This window comes from Sinocyclocheilus grahami, unplaced genomic scaffold (genome assembly GCF_001515645.1).
Source record: "Sinocyclocheilus grahami isolate Dianchi unplaced genomic scaffold, SAMN03320097.WGS_v1.1 scaffold1197.1, whole genome shotgun sequence".
Lineage (NCBI taxonomy): Eukaryota > Metazoa > Chordata > Actinopteri > Cypriniformes > Cyprinidae > Sinocyclocheilus > Sinocyclocheilus grahami.
Genome location: NW_015506376.1, coordinates 220577 through 246122, shown reverse-complemented (window position 1 = coordinate 246122; position 25546 = coordinate 220577). Strand labels below are relative to the sequence as shown.

Here is a 25546-nt window from a genome sequence, read left to right as displayed (position 1 = left end):
CTACTCAATGCACGTGATTTCTTTCTCTTGGCTTATTTGAGTCACAGAAACAGGACAAGATGCTGCACCTGAATTTTACTTAGATCAAACCTCTTAAAGGCTAATCAAAATCAGCCTGGCTCTCAGATCTGATTTCCTGCATCAGGATAAATTTACATGAGTGAGTGTTAATGCAATCTAAGGTTTAAAAAAACAACCCTTGTAATTAGTGAATTACATGAAGTCTGCACTTTCTCTCATTTTTAGGAATGCAGAAAAGGGGCATGCACAGCATTCAGAATCTAATTTTAGAATTCTGCCTTGATCAATGTTCTTCCCATACTATTACTATTTGCTATTTTGTCATGTCAGTAATGTGTTTGTGCATCTGGGTTTACTCAAATGCATTTAAAGTCTTGATTCTATAGCTTCTAATTAGATTTTTATTATTATTATTATAAAATGTAATAGGTATTTATTTGCATTTATTTATTTATTTATTTATTGAAAAAAGCTCCATATTATGAATTATGAGGTCTATAAATGGATATAACTATAAAAATATATCATCATAATTCTAGTTCTTATGCCGAATTTACATCATACTTAGATTAAACTAATTCATAATTTAATTTGTGGCATACAGTAAAAACAGGTGACTGTAAAACATGCCATCGCGGAACAATGATTTAGAGAATTTGCTCTCATTATGATGCTTCACAAGGACCTCTCTGATGTTGCAGTATAGCTGTAAGCTGCATGTCTCAAGTGAGTGATGGCTAATTGCCAAGCAGTAATGAATGCATGAGAAACAAAGCATGTTTAGCTCAGGAAAACTGCAGTGTGCCATTATAAGATGCATTCCTGTCCGAGATAACATGCACAACTTAATTGGCCCAGTTCATCACAGGCATGGGCCTAATTGGGTGACAGGTCAAAAGATGGATGATCAGGGGAAAAAAAAGCCTGCTGGGAGTGTTGAAATAGTGGGTGGGAGTTATGAAATGCAGTAGACTGTCACAGCTGTGTGTGTGGTTTGCCCCGCACTGAGACCCACTATCCATCTCTCATTGAGTGCTGAAATCGCTTTTTTCTCATCTTCAATCTAGACTATATTTACATCCTATAGATGCCTATAGACACACTTTGCGTGTCACACATAAAAAAAAAACTGCAGTGTTATACCTAATACATGCATTAATATAGGATGAGGGAGGTGTTTGGTTAAGGGTGTCTAAGCAGAGCTGTTAATTGCAGCCTGCAGTCCTAGTTTCACTTCCTATGTATGTTATTGCTGGTCATATCCGGAGTCTGCAAAGAAATTTAAAACAGTTCTGATCATAAATTTACATACTCCTTAATTACAGAATATGAAAGATCTTTATCATTTCAACAAAATAAGTGGGACCAGGAAAATTACATGTGATTTATTTAGTACAGTTTTCATGTTTCCCAGAAGGTAATATAAGTACAACTTTACACCCCCCAGCTTTTTTGATTCTTCCTATTTTGTTAAAATTATTAACATCTTAAATATTTTGTAAGGGGTTTAAACTTATGAGCAGAACTGTACATTTGCTGATTGCATGTTTATTTTTATTAAATATTTTGGCAAATTTGATTATTTCAGTAAAAGAGAAGGTCAGTCTGCTACTATTTACATTTACATTTAGGCATTTTTCATTTGTATTTTGCAGAATTCCACAGATTTTCCTGCAACATTGGTGTGGAAAATAACTGCTGTAGAACATATCTATATCCAGTGTCTAAAGGCAGAAAAATAAAAGGTGTTTGCTGTTCATAAACACTCACGTTGGAAGTGCAGATGTTGTGAGGAAGTGTAAAATCTACCACCCACTCATCGGCTGCTGGTTAAACACACATGTGCATTTCAGCCCTCAGCTCTCATTTTCTCTCCTTTATGTGTTGGCTCATATGGAATTCCTGTTGTTTTTCTCAGGCATTGAGTTCTCGCATAGTGTCATTTCATTTGTTTGATTTGTACTCTCAATTGAGGTTGAGGCTCAGGGTGGGAGAGCATTACTTCAGTCTAGATTACAGCTGCACGATGTGATTGTAAATATTCTGAAAAATGTTTCCAGTGTGATTAGAACTAAATTGTACAAGTAATTTTGTTGTTGACCCGTTGTCCCAAAACTAAATTGCAGAGTTAAAAGGTCTCAGTCCTGTTGTATTAGTTAGCATGTCTTCATGTTAATTTAATAATAATAATTGATTATATTTATATAGTGCTTTTTCTATTAAAAAAAATAGCGCTTTACATTGTGAGGGGGATCTCCTCATCCACCACCATTGTGCAGCATCCTCCTGGATGATGCGACAGCAGCCATAGTGCGCCAGAACGCCCACCACACACCAGCTTATTGGTGGAGAGGAGACAGAGTGATGAATCATTATATGGGGAGGATTAGGAGGCCATGATGGTCAGAGGGCAATGGGCAAATTTGGCCAGGATGCCAAGATCACACCTCTACTCTTTTCGAAAGACAACCTGAGATTTTTAATGACCACAGAGAGTCAGGACCTTGGTTTAATGTCTTATCCGAAGGACGGTGCTTTTTGACAGTATAGTGTCCCCGTTACTATACTGGGGCGCTGGGACCCACACAGACTACAGGGTGAGCACCCCCTGCTGGCCTCACTAGCACCTCTTCCAGCAGCAACTTAGTTTTCCCCAGGAGGTCGACCGTCCAGGTACTGACCAGGCTCAACCCTGCTTAGCTTCAGTGGGCGACCAGATGACAGCTGCAGAGTTGATAGCTGCTGGCTATAAAAACAATAATAATAATAATAATAATACAATCATATAAAGCAAGCTAAACTAAAGCAGAAATCCCTTGAGACTGCCGGAAACATAATGTATAATTGTTTTATTAATTTAAATCATAGCCTTTTTGCAGTTTAGTAATTGCATTAAGCCATATCATGGTTTCTATTATATTTGTATTATTTGTGTAGCCCTCTTCTAGACCAAACTCCTCTAATATCAACTCACCCTCCCTTTTTTAAATATCTTATTCGTTCTCATCTTTTTGCCTTTGTTCCTGTCTTGATGCCTGTGACCTTGCTCAGATCTTCACAGAGCGGGAGGTGAAAGGGCTTTGGAAAAAGCCCGCTGAACATAAATGTGCTGTTTTGATCGTTGAATCTATCTTGAATCTTTAGTTACTGAAGTAATTGTTAAAGTGCATGCACTTTCTTGTAAGCTGCTTTACTCAGAAGTATTTGCCAAGAAAATGACTGTAAAAGCTCAGGCCAGTTTAGCTCGTCTTTCTAATTCCTTCAAAGTCTGTAAATATTGCTTCAAATCTACTCTACACTACTGTAGCAACTGGCAGCTATTTTATGGACCTTTGGACCTTTGTTTTGTGGTTTCTGTTTTGTGGTTCTTTGTATAGGCTTAGATCTCTGCAACAATTCTGCGCGCGAAAGATCATATTTTGAGTGCACGAAAGTGCATTTTGCACGCGTGCAATCTGAGTTTTGTGGAGAAAATGTTCGTTTCGCAAAGAAAAAAGTATTTAGAGAACACGAAAATCAATTTTGCATTTAAAATAAGTTTTTGGATGTGTGCAGACCTTCTCTTTTGCGCATGCAACGTTTCACTAGTTTGCTCCCTTGATGCCCGCCCTCAGTGCTCTCTAAATGCCAAAGGCTCGCTTGCTCAACACAACTCAGCATTACAATATGCCATAATTCCAGCCAATCAGAGATGAGGATGCTAAATTCTGATTGGCGGCCTTGACAACCAATCACAACATTTCTTGCATTACCACGACAGCAGAAGAGGAAAAGTACAAATTTCAAAAAAAAAAATTCCAAGTTCTGGAGACTCCAGGTAGGTTGCAGTTCTGGAAAATGGTGGCGCTAATTATTACCTAATTATTCACCTTAATTCCTAATTCTTTTGCGGTTAACATGCATCTTTTCTTCTCCACATGTTTTTGACTGACCCTGCTGACCCACTGAGCATGTTGCTGTCCAATGGTTATGCATTAACTTTGCAATTTCTAGTATTGTATTAGTTTTGAATATTTCTCATGGGCATTTAATAATTATTGACTTTCAGTCTGAGTTAAATCTCGTTTTTGGCTCATTTTATCTGTAAAAGAAAATCTGCTAAATAATTATGCACACCTGAATATAAGACATTTTTCACTTCCAGCCTTCATGAATAATTATATATCAATTATAAATGATTAAATACAAGATTAATAGTAGTTATTAAGATTGATGTCGTTTGGAATTGGTAAAATGTGCTTGGAAAAAAATATGATCAGAATATCAACTTGCATAATAATTATGCATGCACTGTAGTTTTCTTATTCTGCTGTCGAGGTAATGTAAGGAATGTTGTGATTGGTTGTCAAGGCAGCCAATCAGAATTTAGCAGCCTCGTCTCTGATTGGCTGGAATTATGGCATACTGTAACGCTGGGTTGTGTTGAGCAAGCAAGCTGTTGGCATTTAGAGAGCACTGAGGGTGGGCATCAGGTGAGCAAGCTAGTGAAATGTTGCACGCGCAAAAGAGAAGGTCTGCACACATCCAAAAACTTATTTTAAATGCAAAATGCACTTTTGCGCGCTCAAAATATGATCTTTTGCGAGCAGAATTGTGGCAGAGATGTAATCCCATATTTTGTGGAGGAAAAAAAATGTTGCAAAGTGTTTGTTGAACATATTCAAGAGAATTATTGTGTGCCTTTTTGTAATTGCCTATTAACTTCTAAAACGATTTCAAAGAATAAATGATGATCAGCAAGGGAGATGCCTAGTAACACAAGAATCAATCCAGGAATCCAAAAGACCAGAATTTGTACCTGAATCCTGAATTTTAGCCATTTGATCTGCCCTTGGGTTAAAATCTTACACAGCAACATTTGGTACCAGAAAAACATGCAAGAGCGGTCAACTCTAACCTGCGCTGCAAATTTGGCAGAATTTGAGCTGTCGCATCAGCGCGTCGTGCACACACGTACGTGCGCACAGTCACTGGCTGGCCCTAGGCAGGTGACCTATTTTCTGCAGCCGGTGGAGGGAGTGCTCTAGTGGAGAGAGATGGTTCTTCTATGGTTGGGCCATTCATGGATGGCTCTGGATTGTGGATTAATTACCCCGTGTGGGAACCAGAGCCAGCTCTGTAAGCGAGACATTTCAGCCTCCGCTGGCATCAATAATGCATTTTTCTGTCTCTCCATTTAATTTGCACACGAGCCACCAGCTCGCGTCACCAACTCTTTTAAGGCTGCCGAAAGCAGGGATATCCGATATGAAGAGAGAGAGAGCCATGATATACACTATACCCCAACGTACACACACACACGCATATACTCTCCCTCTTGACCACCGCCCTTCCCTTCCTCTACCGGCTGACAAATTGATTCTTTCTTAATATGCTCCTGCAGCGAATGCATTAAGAATAGAAAAAGGGAAAACTGAATGTGGCAAGAGGTGATCAGTCGAGTAAGGAGACGGAGTCCAGATCCCGCTAACGGAAACGAACAAGCTGGACCAGAACTGTTTTTAATTTCCTCGCTTAATTCCTTTCTAACTTTTGTTGCACCACAGAGAAACATTTGCAAAAAGATGAGAGAAGCTTGCCGTATCTAGCGGATTACAATGCTTGTGCTTGCCAGTGAGTGTCCAGCCATGACTGACCTGTTAAAAGGTGAGGAACAGGATAAACCGCATGGATACGACAGAGGTGGGTCATCTGATACAGCCAGGTCTGTCTGGGTCACTGCGTTTAGAAAGGAGGAGGTGATGGAGAGTATGGTGCGGTGAAGGAATAGCTGATTAGTTTGTGGTTTTGTCTGCCTGCCAATTGCGTAAACATGTTGTTATTGTAGAAAATACATGTTTAAAGAGATTGGCTTAGGCACAGGACAGTGATGTCTGGAGAGTCCATTAGTTAGTCCATTGTATTATTTTAAATTAATAAAGGCGATGATTTAATAATTCCCAAGATGAATGGATCCGCTAAGTGGGTTCAGTCAGTGCCTTTAAGGCACGGCTGATGGTGATGTATGAAGAATAGTCGGTGTGTATAATTGCAGCATGTTCATGTCATTGTATTGTGGGAAGGATTTTTACAGGATTGTAGCGAATCAGCTCATGGGGAAATATGAATAATTAACCATAACTAGTTATAATTAACTATTCATATTTTAGATCCGCTGTAGATATTTAGCTGACCACTCAGTGTCAACTGTCTTGTCAATTCTAAGAACGTTGATTTCCTGGTTAAGGGAAATAACTTTCTTACTGTACAATTCTATAAGCTTGTAACGTAAATCTGCATGATTATTGACTCCGGTTATGAGTAAACAATGAACCCGTCAAGTGTGATACAAGTAAGGTTTTATTAACTACATAAACACTTAAACTAGTCTAACATACTACATAAACACATTAAGCCGGTCTAACATACACATACACACACACACACACATACAGTTGGTATAGGAAAGGGTTAAAGTTTAACTCAGCATAGAAAGAGGCATAAAGAATGGATTTTATGGAACACTTTGCATGTATATTCAACAGATCAAAGCCTTCAGGGATACGTCAGATTCTGAGTTCAAACACACCTTGTAGAAAGGTGTAACTGATACTTAATGCATCAATTAAATCGACTAAGTTTGATACTTGCACGTCTGTATGAACAAAGATTCCTGATGCGATCTTAAGGCCCCAAGATCTTTCTGAAGTTGGTTGATGAGAAAGAACCAGTTTGAGTCAGAGTCACTTGATGAATGGAAAGGACTAGGCCGAAGAAAGGCCTGGCACAAGCTTTGGTATCCTGCAGCGTTTTTCTCACATCTTCTTAGCTTATGACCGAACCACCGACTGGGGCGGGTCTCTTGAAGTGTGGCCTTTAAAGCCTGCAGAGATTCACGCCTCTCAAGATGGGCTTGCCCAATGGGGAAGTCCGGAATCTCAAGTGGGAGTTCTGCGTTTTTATGGCCCTTTGTCTCTAAGCATGGTATTTTGCATATGTAATTCACTTTGGTGTTGATGCAGAAATTAGTAATGATTGTTAGAACATCAATATGTTGCAGAGGTATCAGCATGTAATATGCACTCTCAGTTAGATCATCCGAAGACGAATTCATAGATACTAGACATGGTAGAGTTACTTCTATGAATGAGTGGTTTATCGTAAGCATGAATAAAAATAGTCTATAATACAACAGATTAATACAAAACAGCAATAATATACACAATGGCCTGAAGGATATGTGGATTCAATCAAAGAAAGGTTTTCCTATGAATTAATTAGTAGAACAGTCCATTTCTCCTGTGCATTTGTACCCCTTAGCTCTGGAGAAAGCAGCTGAGAGCCGGCTCGCATTCCACAAGGTTGTAAATGTATCGGGTTACCATGAAACCAGGGTCTTGTTCGGCGTCCTGGGGTGTTACAAAGTATTTGTGAAATCTAGCTAACAAAATATATATTGTGTGTTGGAGTGGTCCAGACGCTACAGGATTAAGTGTGTGGAATTTCATCTTTTGCGCTGGCAGATTCTCTAATGACCATGTGAATATATAACATGGTGCAGTGCACTCAGTATGCATTTTAACTTTTGCAATTGTTTAACACAACCCTTTTATAAAACGTGAGATTGAAAATTAGGAAATGTTTGGTGCAAATTAAGGGTATGGCCCTGTCCCAGTTGGCACTCTTGATGTGTACTTTAAGTCTTGTGCATCCAAGATGTCCACAAGACCTTTGTGTGTATCACTTGATATTGAACAGGGCCTACTTTTTGAGCTACTTGCTCTTATGCTGTGTCCGATTTTGCATACTGCATATTAGGTTCTACATTTGGTTTTGAATTTGCTTTTCAACCATTAATTAGTATGTTTACAGTATGTATGAATTTGTCTAGTATGAATCAAATTCGGATGTACCACATCTGCCATGTTTTTACTGTCATGTGGCCTACTAGTGTCAGTTGCGTCGTTTCACTGCCATTCACAAATTCTCTCCTGTGGCCTCATGAGACCATCATGAGTAGTATGTATGCCAGAGAAGTATGTCCATCAGATGTACACTTCAGAATCTCGACGGATGTAATAAATCATCTGGGAACTTTTTGGGAACTACTGTTTTATGATTAAAATGAATTCGGACGTACTACTCTGGCATACTGTTTTCACCTACCTACCTATAGAAGTAGGCATAATCAGATGCAGGGTTAATGTTATGTTTTTTTTTGTTTGTTTTTTCATACAATGAAAGTGAATGGGGTCTAATATTGTTTTAGACCCAGTTGACTAGCATTCTATGGACAGATACAATTGAAACTTTCCTCTAAATATCTTTGTGTTCAGCGGAAGAACGAAAGTACTACAGATTCATAAGGCCCTTTCGCACCGCTTTAGTTCCAGAACATGTACGGTACTAAAGTACTGGGACCATTTTGCGCGAACTATTTCCCAGTACCATTTAAAGGGTTGCATTCGCACCGACAGTGTGTACTAAGAAGTGACGTAAGCCGGTCGACAGCGACGTCATTTGTGCACGGCATTCAACAACGAAAACAAATGAAAACAACGTTAACAACAGGAGGGTGGAGGACGCTGTGTTCGGAGCTGTGTGTTTGTTGTGTCTCGCGGGTTTCACAAAAATGGACATGGAAAGTAGACGTATACGTAAAGAACATGGGGGCTCTATAGGTTGTGAATGAACTCTTTCAGTCCTTGATACCAAGAAAGCTTTGTCGTCTCCTGATCAAATTAGTTTCGATCTCATGAGTAGATGAGTTTACCATACTGACAGGAAATCACCCAAGAATATGGGATTCATGTGCTGGATGAAATAGCGAACCTTGTGAATAGTGATATCAATGTCTGTTCATATTAAGAAAATCCCTACATTCCACAATTAGTTCTGGTACTATGAAAAGTTTCCTGCGGTGCGAAAGGCCCTATAATGACTTGAGGGTGAGTAAATGATGGCAGAATTAAGCCTCTTTAAGTCACCGTTGTTTTGATGTTTTTTCTTTCTTCGGAAAGTTAAAGTACAAAGTTTTGTCTCTTTTTATGTGTTCACACATGTGAAAACTAATGCGTCATATGTAGGAAATAATAGTTCTGAAACGCTGCACTCACCCGGTGACACTCAGTGGTTCTACCTGACTAATCCACTGGCCATCTGGCTTTCATTTAATAAGAGAGGGACCATTCGGTTTTCTGACCAAGAGAGACTGAGCATATCGATCTTCATTCACACTCATTGAAAAAACAATCCAACCTCATCAGGAGCTTCACGTGTATATATGTACTATTATGACATCATCAACCTGTGCCCAGGAGAACTGCACCAATTAAACACTAGACGACTCCTCTCTGAGCTGTGAAAAAACAAGCCCAGCTTTGTGCAGCAAAAAGGCAATTTACCCAGTGCCTCACCACAACTGATTCTAATCTTTTATCATCCTCACTCTTGCCAATTTCAAAGGTACTGGCTTAAAATTAATTGCTTATTAAATCAACATTAACATTTTGACACCATTTACTGCCAAAGCTGAATGGCTATACTGAAGCTAAAGAAATTACACAAACTTTTTCCTTTCATTGTTTATTTCTATCTCTATTGTTAGGACATTTTTCACTCAACATTAAACGTAATGCTTAATAAAGTATGTATAAAGCCATGACATGCATCCATGCATCCATTGTGGGAAACAGTGTGGTTAAATTGTACTTGAGTAAGAAAGGATTTAAATTATTTAATAATAATAATATAATTTAATAATAATAATGATAATAATTAGTAGTAGTAGTAGTATAGATATTACTGAAATAAAGGTGTTAAAGTAATTTTCACTAGAACTTAAAATACATTTCTAAATTATTTGCAAAGAAACAAACAAAGAAAAGAAACTCATTGAATTAAATGTGAAAAGATTAAAATAGTATTTTCTTGCAATTTCTTCATGCGTGTGTGTGTGTGTGTGTGTGTGTGTGTGTGTGTGTGTGCACGCCACTGGTGAACAGGTCAGGCTAGTAATGAGAATCTAATCAGTAGGAACAGCTATTTTAATCCATTAATCTGAGCTAAGCCTCCCCATCAACAACAAGTCAGTTTATCAACACGCTAATGTGTCAAATTTCAAGGCTAATGAATGCCAAAGCTTATAAAGCATAAAGAGCAAGAAACAAGTACTGTACGGTATGTACAAGAATAATCTATGTTTCTCTTTCTTTACTTTCAACAGTAAAACTACAGTCTTTCTGAACTGATACAAACACAACGCAAGCCCTCTCTTTGTGTTGTGCCATCTATGTGAGGGATGCTAGGTAGCATGATACACCTGGTGTTCCGAGAGTTATGAATAAGCTTTAAAATGCTAGACAGGATGCCATGCTCATCAAACTTTAAACGTGATGGGAACAAAAGGAAGAATAGAGACATTTTTCTTCATTGACAGACTGCAAGCCTCAGCAAACATCAGGTACAGAAAGATCAAATTTATTGACGAATACTGAATTTCAACATTTTATTCTGTGCTTTTGAACTGCCCAAAATAAACTGAAAGAAATTGTAAACGTGTAATTTTAACATTGAAAGAGAAAAAAAAACAAGGTCAGAACACACCCAGGGATGTAAAACAAGAGCCTTTTGGATAGTAGCAGAGTATGTTTGAACATATGAATGATCATATGTCATTCATTCTTTTCCCAAATGAAAACACACACACACAGCTTAAACCACTCCTGCTTTGGTCTCACAGCCTGGTGTTTAGCTAGTTAGTCAGTTTGTCTCCCATGCCTGACCAGGTAAAACCAAAATCTTTCTTAAACCTGTGCCTAAAACTAAAACCTTTAAAACAACCAGCCTTACCAGTTTAGGCATATTGGGAGACCAGCAAACCACTTAGGCTATTCTAAGCTGGATCAAAATAGTTTTACACTAAATGTGCAGGTTGTACATTAAAAAAGGGAGCTGTATCACTGGTAAATTTAATCTCTGCTTGAACAGAGTCACTGAGATATGTGTTGCTCGTGGTGTATTCATCATTTATCATGCTGAATCATGGCTTCTTGTTTTTGTGCACCAGAGCGTGTTGTGCATTATCACTGGCATTGACCTCTGAGAGAGATCTGATATGCTCAAGATTGGAAAGTTAATATGTCCGTGTAACCCCACACCTCTGGACTGCTGAATGGCCCACACAGCGGGCCATTGAATGGGAGAATTAGGGGTATAAATTGGTCTCTGATGTGCATTTTCAATCTTTTAATAGTGATCTTTCTGAGTCACAATCATTTTGGGGTCATGTCATCTCCTATGTCCTTGGAAGCTGATTATGCAGTAGGGCTGTCAAAAACATTTTTGAATTTCGAATATTCGTCAAAAAAAAAAAAATCCACATTCAAATGCAAAAACGTTGCATTTGAATTTAAGGTCTGCGTCAGCCGTCAGGCAGGCTATCAGTGGCGCACGAGATGCAATGACGATGTATGTGCCATTGATTGCATTTGAATGCTTTTGTTAGCCTATCCAGTTGAACCCACTAGATGCGGCACTGCTACGTTGTTCATTCAATATATTGCGGAAAACGAGAGCATCTGTGTGGAGAAGATGTTGTTTACGTCAAAACTGAAACCAAGCCATTCACACAGAATGCATATTTATCACATTTTCTAGAGGGACATCAATCAGCGTTGCACTCACGTCTCGCAGAGAGCGGCATGTTTAGAAAGCCATGTAAAATTAATGCAAGTTCAACTTTTAAAAAACTTGTCTAAAGACGTTATGGCGTTTTTTTCCCCATCACACTGTATCTCATGTTTTTAAATGAAGTAAGTAGCCTACTCTTTGTGATTGGTTTTCGGTCCTTTGTATTAAACTATATATACATGCATGGTGCTTTTTTTCTAATTGTTTAAGCAACTTTAGTAATTATATATGGTTTATAAACATTATTTTAAACATTGTGTACCTTTTTCAAAGATAGTCATGTTATTTTATTACGCTTTGAAGAAACGTGCATAATATTTTGCTCGATGCGCCCTCTTGTGGCCTCAGGAGAGAAGCCAAAAGCTTTTTCCCCCCTAACTGAAATTATGCCTTTTAAATTCGAATATAATTCGAATTTTGATTATATTTAAGTAGAAAATTCGAATGTAGTTTTTCTGTCATTTTGACAGCCCTATTATGCAGTGTCAACCAGAGCTTAGTGCTAAATGTCAACAGTGTATTCAAGCAGCAATCAGATTTGTCTGATGATTTGTATCAAATTTCAGTCATTTGTTTGCCACAATGAGGTTTTCCACAATGGATGCTTTTTAATGGAGGCTTTTTGATGCACTTTCTGCACTTGTCTGTACAGTTTTCTAGGCTTATGGAAGTGTTGCTCATGTTTTACATTTATTGTATGAGTGAATTAACACCTGCTCTTATTCCATTTTTTTTTTTGCACTGTTAATGTACATGCAGGTGTGTGGCTTTCCTAATCAAGTTCAATCAGTATAATCAAACACAGCTGGACTCGAATGAAGGTGTAGAACCATCTCAAGGATTATCAGAAGAAATGGACAGCACCTGAGTTAAATATATGAGTGTCACAGCAAAGGGTCTGAATACTTAGGACCATGTGATATTTCAGTTTTTCTTTTTTAATAAATCTGCAAAAATGTCAACAATTCTGTGTTTTTCTGTCAATATGGGGTGCTGTGTGTACATTAATAAGGAAAAAAATGTACTTAAATGATTTTAGCAAATGGCTGCAATATAACAAAGAGTGAAAAATTTAAGGGGGTCGGAATACTTTCCGTACCCACTGTATGTGAAGTGAGAAAGGCCACCTGTTGCTTCAAGCTGAAGATGACACTTTTTCCCCACAGATCTTGTATGAACTGTGATAATAGGGTGATCATTTGTGTTCAAATGTTAGAATAAGTACAGTAACATACAACATCAGTGTTTTGATAGCATTTTAAAAAATAAAGACTCGTACAAATGAGCAATTTAGAGATGTACAAATCTTTAGGAATAATTTGAAAACTGTCCAGAACTGAAATAGCTAGAATTATTTATTTAGTTATTTAATTTGTTTTTTTGTTTTTTTTACATGTATTTTATTTATTTATTTTTTTGTTTGTTTGTTTGTTTGATTACTTATTTACACATCAACAATTTAGAGATATACAAACCTTTAGAAATAATCTGAAAACTGGTCAGAATTGAAATTGCTGGAATTAATGAATTCATTCATTCATTTGGTGACACCCATATAAAAATTGAGTTATATTAAATAAATAAGTAGGTAGGTACATTGATTGATTGATTGATTGATTGATTGATTGATTGATTGATTGATTGATTGATTGATTGATTGCACACTTTAGCAAACAAGACCCAGATGAAATAGCTGTCTGGTGTGATCTCAGCTTGAATATATTATTGACATTTATTACTAGAGCTCAGTGAGATCGCATAATTAATGCTGTGCAGCTTCTGACATGACATGACATCTGAAATATTTTAAATCAGTACGGTCAATTCTATGATACATACACCTTCAAGAACCATACTGTACTGCTTACAAATGCCTATGAATGTGAATGCTGTTACATTGGTGATAAAAAGCTAATAATAAAAACAATGAGCTCTGACAGAACGATAGATTTTTCAGTTCCTGCTGCAGCTGCAGTTATTATCGACTAATATTTAATCAAATGTGCTGCCATAGTGAGATTTAGAAAAAGAATCACAAATACATTCTGACTATATCCATCTTTCACAGAGCTGGAGGTTTGTAATGAGCAGGAAATGAAACTCAAATGGCAGTATAGTCACTTACACGCAATGTTACAGTCATAGCATGATGGGTGGAGATTCCGAGGGTGAACGTGAAAGAAAATGACTGATCTAATTTCGTTCTCTGCCGAAGGTATAGGTTTTTTATATATTTTTTTCAGTTTATTTTTTCACCTCTGCATCAACCTACATATTGAGTATCAGAATATCGGCATTCATTGGTGTAAGCAGAGAAGTAGTGGTGTGAGATTGATCTTTGGAGGACCTTTAATCTCGGGCTTGATTGCATCATGTGTCGACACGGTGAGTGGAGTGGCGGAAATCAGTGCTGGATTTCCAACCGACACCGTGTCCTGATTATGCAAATGACATGCCAATCAGCTTCAGTTCTCTGACTAGTGCACAGCAAACAGGTCACCTTGTTCGAAAGCCTTCCTCTCTCTAATAATGAGAGGGATTGTGATTTTATTTAGGAGTTGGTGTTTTGGAGGTCCCGATAATTCCTTTGTTCTTCATGTATCAGATAATATTTATTTATATTTATCATAATGAGTACAACAATTACACACTTTTTTTTCTCTCAAGCAAGGGTTGTTTGTTTGGGTTTTTTTCCTAAGATGTTCTTTAAAAAGAAATGTCAATAGCATGTTGTTGTGTTTTCTAAATTGTACTGTATGTTAACTCACTTCATACTACAGTCTAAAAGTTGCTGAAAGCCTCAAATCTATCTGAAGTTCCTGGCATTTTTCAATAGAAATACCCTTTCAAGCAAAACAAGAAGAAAACGCTCACCAATTTGCTTCTAAACATAGAAAGACATCCCATTCTTCTTGAACATCTGATGTGACGTCTTGTCAAAGTGACTCATAGCACTCAGCCAAAGCTCATGGCAAATGCTGAGATGTTCATCTCCAGTGAATCCATCATGTCAGTTCTCCTACCCTCCACTGTGTATTCACCATCTCCATTTTGTTCCATAAATCCATTCCTGAAGCAGTTTGTTGTCCTACTCTGGATATTCAGTCAGGTGTGATGCTAATATGTGTAAATGACTGTGAGGCTTAACATGCTAAACAAACAAATCCCTTTCGAGGGCCAGTTGAGAGACAATATTAAAACTGTTGTTCAGAGTCCAGATTAACATGAACTAATCAAGTGTGGGCATTGATTGGCATTTTACTGACCATTGTTCACTCTGATCCTTGTATTCCCTTATCAGCTTCAACAACTCGTTGTGCTATGAGAACAAGTAAGATGAATATGGAAAAGTCACATGTTTGAAGGGGCGTAGCAACCATTATTACTAAATAAACATTTATAAACAAAATACTGTTTATATTTTAAGCATATTTTTGTTTTCATTTTTCAGTTTTGGATGGTTTATTAGCTAAAGTAATCCAGCCTAAAGCAAAGAGCGGTGTTCTCTTTTTCTTGATAATATTTGCTTAATATTCCTTGATTATCATGTTTATGTAATCTAAAGCCCTCTGGTGTGGGAATTGAGTAACATGTTCCTTTTCATTTTACCCCAGTATTGGTGAATAAAGCCGCGTAATTGATTCTGAACTTCATTTGAAATCCCTGTACTAGTGCTCACTTATGTGTCTTTTGTTATGTCACCTAATTAATATTCATGAGCCAAGCCGACATAATAATACACTGTCATGACTTATTGTATCTCACTACTTTTTTAGTTTGTGCCGTTATCACTTTTTATCACATTATCAGTTTTATTCTACCACCAGTAATTGTGGTTAAAACTATATACCTGTTTCCTGACATCTTTGTACTAGTGCCAATTTATCTGCCTTTCAAAACTAAGGGGTGCATGTTATGTCACCTAATTAATATTCATTAGCTAACCTTATATTGATATTATGGGAGACCTTTTTGATCATTCCTATGCCTCTGCATGTTGGTACAGGTTGAACAAGCAAAGTAAATAGCATATGCACATAAAGAGACAGAGAGCAAACCTTGCATAAATGTGAGAGTAGTTCAGTGCACATGTGAGCATCCTTTAGCATGCCTTTGAAGGGCACAGGAAGTATTAACTTTCCAGTGTGAATGTGGAGCACTTTTATGGTTGATTGTTGGTGTTGAATATATTTGACATTTTTGTATCAGGTGATGTTTGAGGAGGAGGTGTACAGAGAGAGGTGAAATATGCATGCAAAAAGCAAGGGCACTCTATAAACAAGGTCGCATCTGCGTTACAAGAAAACTTTCAAATCCCTTCTGAATATGCTATCGTCGTTCGCTCTTCCCGTTAAATCTTGTCAAGGCTTGGCATCATTCCTTTGTTTGTCTTTTGCTTTGCTTTGTGTCACAACCTGTCTAAACTTTCACATCACAGTATGCTAATAATTAGTGAAACTCTGACTAAGAGAGGGGAAAATAAGCACTGCTACAACCATAAAATTACATGTTGCATGCAAAGAAACATCTAGCTTCATTATTTAAAGCTAGACAGGGAATGCAGTTTCACAGAGGAAGACTTTGTTTAATAGCCTGCATTGTGCTGAATAAGCCTCTAGGGTTGAGAAAGCTGCGACTATTCTCTTAACAGTGGCATTGCTACCGCCCGTGCCTTTTTGTGCTTATCTAAGCAATATGCGCGCTCATTTAGTTTGTCTCCCCTACGGTAGAGATGCATCTCAATCTTTGATGAGCTCTCAAGAGGATGGGCAGTTACACTTCACCTGTACCGTTTTTCCATAAACTAGGACAACATCCTAAAAGCCATTAAAGAGAAACATTCTTTATGTTCTCACATTTTAACAGAAACACTATCATGAATGTTGAATATAGCTGATATAAGTCTTAGAATAATATACTACATGATTTGCGACTCGACTAAAAATACGTATTTTGTATTCTCATATTTATGAATAAACTACTATGTGACTTACTTTGCAGCCTTCCACCTGGTTGCAGTTAAAGTTTCTTTTTCTTTTTCTTCAAGAAACTGATTTCAAGATTCTCACTGTGATTGAGGCTGTGATATATATTTTCATTGGGTTTTATTATGCTTGTAAGTTTATTTATCCAAGCACAATTTCACCCTCACAATACCAGCTTGTCCTGAACTTCCTCAGCCATAACTGATGCCCCAGAATTGAATATAGATTCAAGTGAACAAGACAGGCTGCCTGATGAATCTCAGTTTGCTGGTGACCATATTTCACAGCTGCCTCGGTAGAGAGGGAGAGGGAGAGAGAAAGGGGAAGCTGCTGTTCTGTGGGATTTGTGGTGATCCCAGTCAGAATATGACACACATTCAAATGAGGGTGACTAAGAATCAAATGGTGCACACAAGAGTAAATCAGTATACTAGAGTGATTTTTATCAATTGGGGTTAGTCTACTGACTAGTAAGAAAATCTATAATCACCTCCTCTCAAAAATCTATTGAAGGCATATATGTACAAGTGTATTTTTGTCTTTTTTTTCGGTAAGAATATCTACAAATTCTTAAAAACATTAAATTACCTGAATAACACTGCATATGTATTATTTTTTAATAATGCATTTCGTTTTGTTTTGCATCCATTCTCGAGACTGCTTTGCATATGAAGGCAAAGAATCCCCATTTTATTTAATTTTATTTTCAGTTTTAAGCAAATGATCTGGAAGGTGTGACTTGACAAAATCTGGATTTTTTTTCTGTGATACATTTATTTTGATTTAGGGATGCTATATTTTGTTCTATTTTTTGTAGTGTTGAAAGGGAAGTTGCCTTGGTTATACTAAACTAAGTAAACTTTACACATTTTAAATTTTAAACATGGAAAAGGATACATTGATCATACTGTGTCATTGCAAGAAAAACATTTTCAGCTTTAAGATTTTTTAAATCAATGCTGGATATAACAAACAACAGTTAAAGGAACTCTAATATTGATGTAAAAAAAAATCCTTAAAAGACAATTTAGGATAACCTAATCAATAACCACAAGATCAATAACAGAGAGGTTTTTAACAGACATATGAAACCGGCATGTGCTACATATCTTAAGATGTTCACACTAATAACATCAATACATGTTCGTAAAATCGATCTCAATTAAGGGCAAGTGTAATTTGTCAGCATTTTTGCTCAATTGCTTCCTATACTGCTGTATTACGTGAATAAGTCAAACTGTCATTACTGGACATAAACATGGAGGCCACTGATGTACTTCCATTATATCATCTTATTGAATTTATTGTAACAGCAACCACTAAGTGGTGTTGTGTGTCTTTTTACATTATAGTTGTTTCAGCCCAGTCTTCAGGTCTGCAAACAGAATAAGCCAAATTTGCAAATTGTCTTCATGCACATTTATGAATGTTAAATGAGAGGATGGAGACAGAGGTCACAATGCTGATATGACTCTGTATGGGGATTTTACCCTAATTAGCCCAAAGCAAAGAGATTAATGCTCTGTTCCTTTGCCCATGGGTTAAACTCTTCCTTAACAAACTCATTATGTTCATGTAATGATATTTCTAACATGCTGTACTACAGAAGTCAGCCCACACTACGGAAACATACCTCAAAGAATGGCATGGATAATGAGCAATATGAAAAACAAAAAATTGTATATTATTTTAAAGCACATATACAGTACAGGTATATGCTCACCAAGGATGCAGTTATTGGATCAAACATTACATACATCAAAAATTATTATTGCAATTTAAAATAACCACTTTGAATTTTGAATTAATTCCTGTGATGGCGAAGCTGAATTTTCAGCAGCCATTGTGCCATATGCTGATTCTGTGATCAAGAAACATTTCTTATTGTGTGTTGATTAAAATTTTATTTTTTTTTAAACTGTGCTGCTTAATATTTTTGTGTAAACGTGATACTTTTTTGTCAAGATTTTTTAATGAGTAGAAAGTCCAAATGAAGAGTATTTATTTGAAATATATATTCTTTTTTAACTTTTCACCTGTCATTTTGATCAATTTAATGCATCCTTGCTGAATTAAAATATTAATTTAAAAATCTTAATTTATAAATATTATATATAAATATTAATTAATTTAAAATCCCAAACTTCATACCCAAACCTTTGATATCAATCAGCTCAATGTGGAAAAACTGTAGCTTCAATTGTTTCTTAATAAATCTGTCTGTCCTTTTAAATCCCATTCTCTGTCATTGGTAAAATATTGCATTCTTTGTTTATTTGCACTTGCACTAATTTGATGAGTGCTCTAAGTGCATTTATCGCTTTTTTTTTTCTTCCTTGGAATGCACTGCACAGTGCCACTGAGGCTGAGGGAGGAGGTCGCTCTCTTTGAGATAATGAGAACAGACACTGTACATGTGTCTGTGTGTGTTGCCACTTCTCATTTACCCATCATGAGCATGGCAAAAGAGCAGAGACAAAGGAGAGACATAGGAAGAGAAAAAGACTGAAAAACACAGAGAGAAACGGCAATGAACGGGAAACAGGAAATTAAGCATAACACACAGAAAGATCATTGGAAGCCTTAATTTGACCTGTTTGGAAATGGGGTCAACACAACACGTCTTTTTAATAATATAATTAAATTGTTTTGTTATTATTTGTTATTTTAGTGACATGTACCCTTATTTATTTATTTTTTACTTTTAAAATGTGCTTGTGTTTGTATTAATTGAATGACATAAATTAGTTTATTTCTTTTACATTGTTAAAAATGTTTGCACACTGCAAGGTGTAAAGTACACCTAAAGTAGGTGTAAAAAGGACACTAGAGATTGAAAACGTAGCAATTATGAATGGAGAAATAAAGGCAGATGCAAAAAGCAAGACCTTTTTCACTGTCATGCTAGAGCTTAAAGGGGTCATATGATGCTTTTTTAAAGATCATTATTTTGTGTATTTGGTGTAACAGAATATGTTGACATGCTTTAATGTTCAAAAAACACATTAATTTTCAAATACTATACATTATTGTAGGTTCTCTATGCCCTGCCTCTCTCAAACGCTTCGTTTTCTACAAAGTCCCTCCTTCCGACAAGCGCAGTCTGCTCTGATTGGCCAGCTGACCCAATGCATTGTGATTGGCCGAACACCGCAAGCACTCGTCGGAAATGTAATGCCCCTTACCATAATCGCAAGCGTCAGCATTCAAAATAAATGTAAAGACAGAGCCCGAAAGGGGAACAGAGTCTCGTGACAGACACAGTGATGAATGTGTTTGCAGTACACAAGCCACGGTTAAGACAGCTGACTCCACTGTGATGTGACTCCCTCGCTCTCTCTCTCGCTCGCTCGCTCGCGCAGCTTGTAACACTCCAAAGAGAAAGGAAAACTTGAAATCGCATCATATGACCCCTTTAACTACGCTAGGGAAAGTTAGTTGAAATCTCTGTAATCCAGACCCCCTTAGGAGCACTATGACACTAAGTCTTCACTCAGGCTGTGCAATATCCTCGCTGCCTATAAACAAGCTACTTCAAAACATTCTACCAACACACTTTATCCCCACAAGGATCAAACTTGGCCCATGCTAACAAGCCACACTAATGGAGTCTGGTTTAACTCAGGAGGGGAGAAGCTCCCTACTTAAAATGTCACATTTTATTAGAGCACAGTTTATGTAGTATTAAACTAATGTTCAGTTTCACTCTTTCTAGCACTTAACTCTTTGTTTGAATGTGCTGCAGATGTGTTCATCTGTGTTAGTGTCCCTACTTAGTAGGGTTGCACTAGCCATTCACAAGTTCTTACTTAAATTAGAACTTTAAGTCCATACTAGAGGCTTAGTAGCTACTAGCTAGTTTGTAGCTAAATCTATACATTATTCGGTTGCACCAGTTGTTCGTAAGGTAACATGCGTAAGTTTTAACTAGACTAAGTTGTAACTTGTGTACAGCTGGTGCAACAGGCCCCTGGAGGCTCATGGAAGCATCAATCCACTGTTCCCATCCCCTGCCATCCCCCCAGCACCCACTGGAATCCCCGCTGGTATGGGAGCACTCAATCTACTTAACTGCCACAATGATGGGATTAATTGGTGTGTTGTTATCCATTACAACTGGCCCCAGGTTGATGTACAGCAAAGGGCAAATCAAGCATGAACTGAAGACTAATCAAGCACATGAGATTGAAAGGGATTTAGCAAGATGCCCATGTGGGCAGAATAATTGAATGAGATAGATATCACTGTGGCCGCTGGTCAATGAGAGGACATACCAGTGTTTAATAAATACCAGCATTAGGGCCTTTGTTCTTTTCTCTGTTAAGTGCGCTACAATATATGTTTAAAAGTTTGGGGTTGGTAAGTCTCTCATGTTCACCAAGTCTGCATCAAAAATTTAGAAAAAATTTATAATATTAATATTAATATTATGAAATATTATTGTTTAAAATAATTGTTTTCTATTTTAATTATTGATCTGTTTACTTATATAAATAATTATCATGTGATGTCAAAGTTGAATTTTCAGCAGCCATTACTCCAACCTTCAATGTCACAATCCTTCAGAAATCATTCTAATATGCTGATTCACTGTGAAAAGCAACATTTATTTTTGTCAGTATTGAAAATAGCTGAGCTGCTGTATATTTTTGTAGAGGAAGTGATACATTTTATTTTAGGATTCTGTGATTGGAAAAGAGAGTTCAAAAGAAACAGCATTAATTTGAAATAGAAATCCTTTGTAACATTTAAAATGTCTTAACTATTTGAGGCATCCTTGCTGAATATATATATTTTTTTAAAGAAAAAGAAATATGTAGATTAAAGGAATGGTTTACCCAGAAATGAGAATTATTTACTTACCCTCATGTCATTTCTGTATGATTTTCTACTGTAAACACAAAATAAGGTATTTAATAATAATAATAATAATTATATTATTTTAATTATAATTCTTATTTTAAAAAATGTTTTACATTTCTCTTTCTCATTTCATTTACATAACTGACATTCAATGAAAAACATTCTTCAAAATATCATCTTTTGTGTTCCAACATGGGTCTCTACAGTAAGTTCATTCAGAGAATCTACCCAGGTGCCTTTTTTAATGCTTTTAAATGGTTTTTAATGCATTTTGACAAGATGAAAGTCTTTCAGAAAAGAAAATCTGGGACTATCAAGGATAAAGGCAGTAGTTATTAGTTAAGCAGTTTGAGAAGAGACTCATAACTCAGATAACTGCCTGAGACTACCTTTTAGAAATAAATTTGGACACTTTGACCAGGCATCTTACATGTAAAGCATGTCATTCTCTTCTTTAAAGAGGAAGCTGTTTTATACCACACTGAGAAAACAATGACAGGCTGATTGCCCTATGTGCTATGGGGAAGTCGTGGCCTAATGGTTGCTGGTTCGAGTCTCGTACCGGCAGGGATTGTAGGTGGGGGGAGGGAATGCACAGCGCTCTCTCCCACCTTCAATACCACGACTGAGGTGCCCTTGAGCAAGGCACCGAACCCCCAACTGCTCCCCGGGTGCCGCAGCATAAATGGCTGCCCACTGCTCCGAGTGTGTGTTCACAGTGTGTGTGTGTGTTCACTGCTGTGTGTGTGCACTTTGGATGGGATAAATGCAGAGCACTAATTCCGAGTGTGGGTCACCATACTTGGCCACATGTCACGTCACGTTATCCATGACGGTGGCTTTGCTACTGATGATTAAGGAAGGGGATGAGATGAATTATATCTGCTGTCCTCCCCCTGTGGTCCTTTCACTGAACAGATAGAGCCGGTATGTTTAGGGGAATAAGAGAGGGAAAGCACACTTTGTCATTTCACCTTGCACAGGTTGAGCTGTCCTACTTTTTCTGTGTGGATTGTAACACCCACAGGCATGAATCAATATCAAGGGTCTTTTCAGCTTATGCTTTTGAAATGTTATGCTTTCATATGGCACTAGAACTTGCTTCATTATGTTTGATCAAAACAAGGTTATTGCTCCAATACTTCATGTGGAAGATAAACAACGCGGCCTTATGAAACAATATTTAGTTTGAGTGTAAATAGAGCCGAGAAGAATTATTTTACCTAGTTTGCCCACTTTCAGCAAGGCCATTGATATTCTACAGTCATCTTGATCTTAGCCGAGCATAACAACGAGATCCGGAGGATAAATGATCAAACAGGAGGACAGCTATTGTCCTTGAACTGGTTAATGGGCTACTAGTAGCACTGAGTGTCAGGACTGATTTTACAAGAGAGTCCAGAAACAAACTTTCTACTCTTTTTTTTTCTTTTTTCTTCTTTTCTTTTCCTTTACTACATAGTTGTCATCTACATATTTCCCAGCTTTCATTACCAATTCAGGACCTGGTGTTTGCATAATCACCTTGCCTCTGTCTACCGCCAGGCCTGTATGGAGAGACTCATTAGTGTCTTTTCAGACAGTAAAATAAAGAGAGAAATACTGTCAGAGAATGAAATGATTTCCACAAGGTGGAAAGGAGGAGCACGAGTGGACTGGGATATAGATATTCCGAATCCTTGCTTGCAAGATTTCTGGGTTTTAAATAACAAGAACAATGTCCTGTGTCATAGAACAGCATCCTGTGTAGTGCATAAGAGGATAGAGGAAGCAAAAAAAGGTAAAGCCTCTTTTTTTCATGTCGGGCTTTGTACATATTACATGATATTGATTGTGCAAAAGTTTCATTGTGGCTTGGCCCAGACTTTGCTGGAAGCGCATATGAAACCCGAGCCCCAGAGATTACGAGTAAAGCCGTGAAACACAGAGCTTGCAGACAGCATTTGCAGTAATAACATACTGTGTTGGTATTCACATCCATAAGGGTGTTCTGTTGTCTTCGGAGCTTCTCCAGACTACTGATTATATGTTTGTTTTGTCTGCTTCTTAATTACATCTTCTTCTTTTTTTTCTCCGTTTCTTTATTTAATTCATTTATTTTGTGTTTTCTTGCAGATTTAAGAAGCAAACCCAAACCAGAAGGCTCTTTAGTAGAACAAAAACATGGCCAAGGGGAAGATCTCTTCTCCATGTGGTAAGCACCTGCCTGCTATTTCCTGATATTTTATGGTGGCACGCCATATTGTTTAGTTCAGATAAATGACATAAATATGCTAAATGTATTTTGAAAACATCAATCTGCAACAACAAACAAACTAATCAATCTATATTTAACCACATTTCCATTTCAGTGAGCTTTTAAGGTCTCCGCAGACGGCTGTTCAAAGATGTATATTCACCATCTAACCCCTTCACACACATGCATAACTATACCGACGTATGCATACTCATTACTGTATGACACAGAGTTGATATAGATTTATTTTCCCAAATGCCTCCAACAGTCATGGAAAGCAGGGGGTTGATTGAGCAGCGGCATAATAATCCTGGTACAGTGGACGTAAGGAATCATGCATCAAAGCACTTGCCATCTGTAGGAGGGCTTGAGTCCCTCAAGATGCATTAGGTCTCTGTAATGGGTTCGGCAAGGTGCAGCAATAATGGACGGATTCTAGGAACAAAGTTATTGATTGTCATTCAGCCAGGGCTGTGCAAAATTCAGAACTGAAGAATTGGCTCCTTTTCAGTTCGTAACTGTGTCTCTGAACTGAGTTGGCCAGACCTCACAGGAAGCTGAATGACAGGAAATGGAATTTATTGAATTGCAATTCAAAGAAATTGAACCCAGGTAATGCATTCTGAGAAATGAAGTATTAAACATTATGAAATACATTAGATTAGATATTAATAACTTTTTAAAAACCCTTTAAATTTCAATTCATTTGAATTCTACTTCCTTTATATAGGCCTGTTCAAAGTAGAATTGCAATTCTCTAACCTGTTTGCTGCATCAATTCATATTCAATTGAAATAAAAAATTTAATTGGAATTTAAAAGGCATTCTCAATTCTGTTCTGAATGCCTGAAACATTTTTCTTCATGCACAGATAATAGTGAGACAATGGTTGAATTGTTATACCAGGAGTATTTGAAGTTTTTTAATCTAGAAACTATAAAAAGGCTGGTGGTGTATAAACAAATTAACACAGCCATATGTCACAAAACATGCAGATGTTGAGACTTCTCAACAGTGCACAGCTCAAACAAAGAAGTTAGAAAATGTATCCTTCATTTCTAGACTTTAGCATTTTCTATTTTTTAGCATAATTAACAATTAACTATCTTTAGCTGTTGCTTCTCAGTATTGGACTTTAGCAGCATGTTCATGAAAATGTTTGCATACCAATTTTTTACTGTAGATGTCTGTCTTGTAAATGTGGTAATGAAAGTGAAAATAATATCAGATGCCTGTGGCAAAACACCATGTATGTCCACATGATAACTTGCAGCGATTGATATAACAATAGGAATGAATGGAGGGTAACAAGAGGGTCTTGATAATGGTGACTTTTTACTAGATGGCTTGAGAGTGAGTTACATGGTTGTCATGAAAATGATGCTACATGACAGGTTTGTGTATAGCAGTAGAACATTTCATTGCTATTTCAGTCTTTTTGGTGTGGATTTAGTTTGGAATCAGGGCGAGCAGCACTTGGGAGAACTTTCTTTTTTTAAAGTGGTCTCCCATGTCTCCTGTGGTTGCTATGTCCTTGGTGTTGATCCTTCCATGAAAATCAGCAGTAGTCTCACAAGATTCCTGAACGCTGAATGAACTTCCAAGGTATATTGTTAATCTCTTTGGATTTAAGAAAACGAGGGTTGAAAATGTGGTCATCTCTAGACAGCATTCTGCTACACCGCTTTTCTTTCTCTTTGTGTCACTATGAATCCCCCCGTGTTTTGAGTGTTTTCTGGTTAGTGTTCACTTTCACTTATTGCTCAAAACT

At 37.2% G+C, this 25546-nt stretch overlaps 1 protein-coding gene across 1 annotated transcript in view; it reads left to right on the top strand.

Moving 5' to 3' along the window:
• Positions 1–25546, top strand: part of LOC107567926 (leucine-rich repeat and immunoglobulin-like domain-containing nogo receptor-interacting protein 2) — a 175238-nt gene that overhangs the window by 44413 nt on the left and 105279 nt on the right. Inside the window, exon 2 of the mRNA XM_016253728.1 lies at positions 23655–23733. The gene's annotated coding sequence lies outside the window, so the exon portion shown is untranslated. The remainder of the gene's footprint in view (positions 1–23654; positions 23734–25546) is intronic.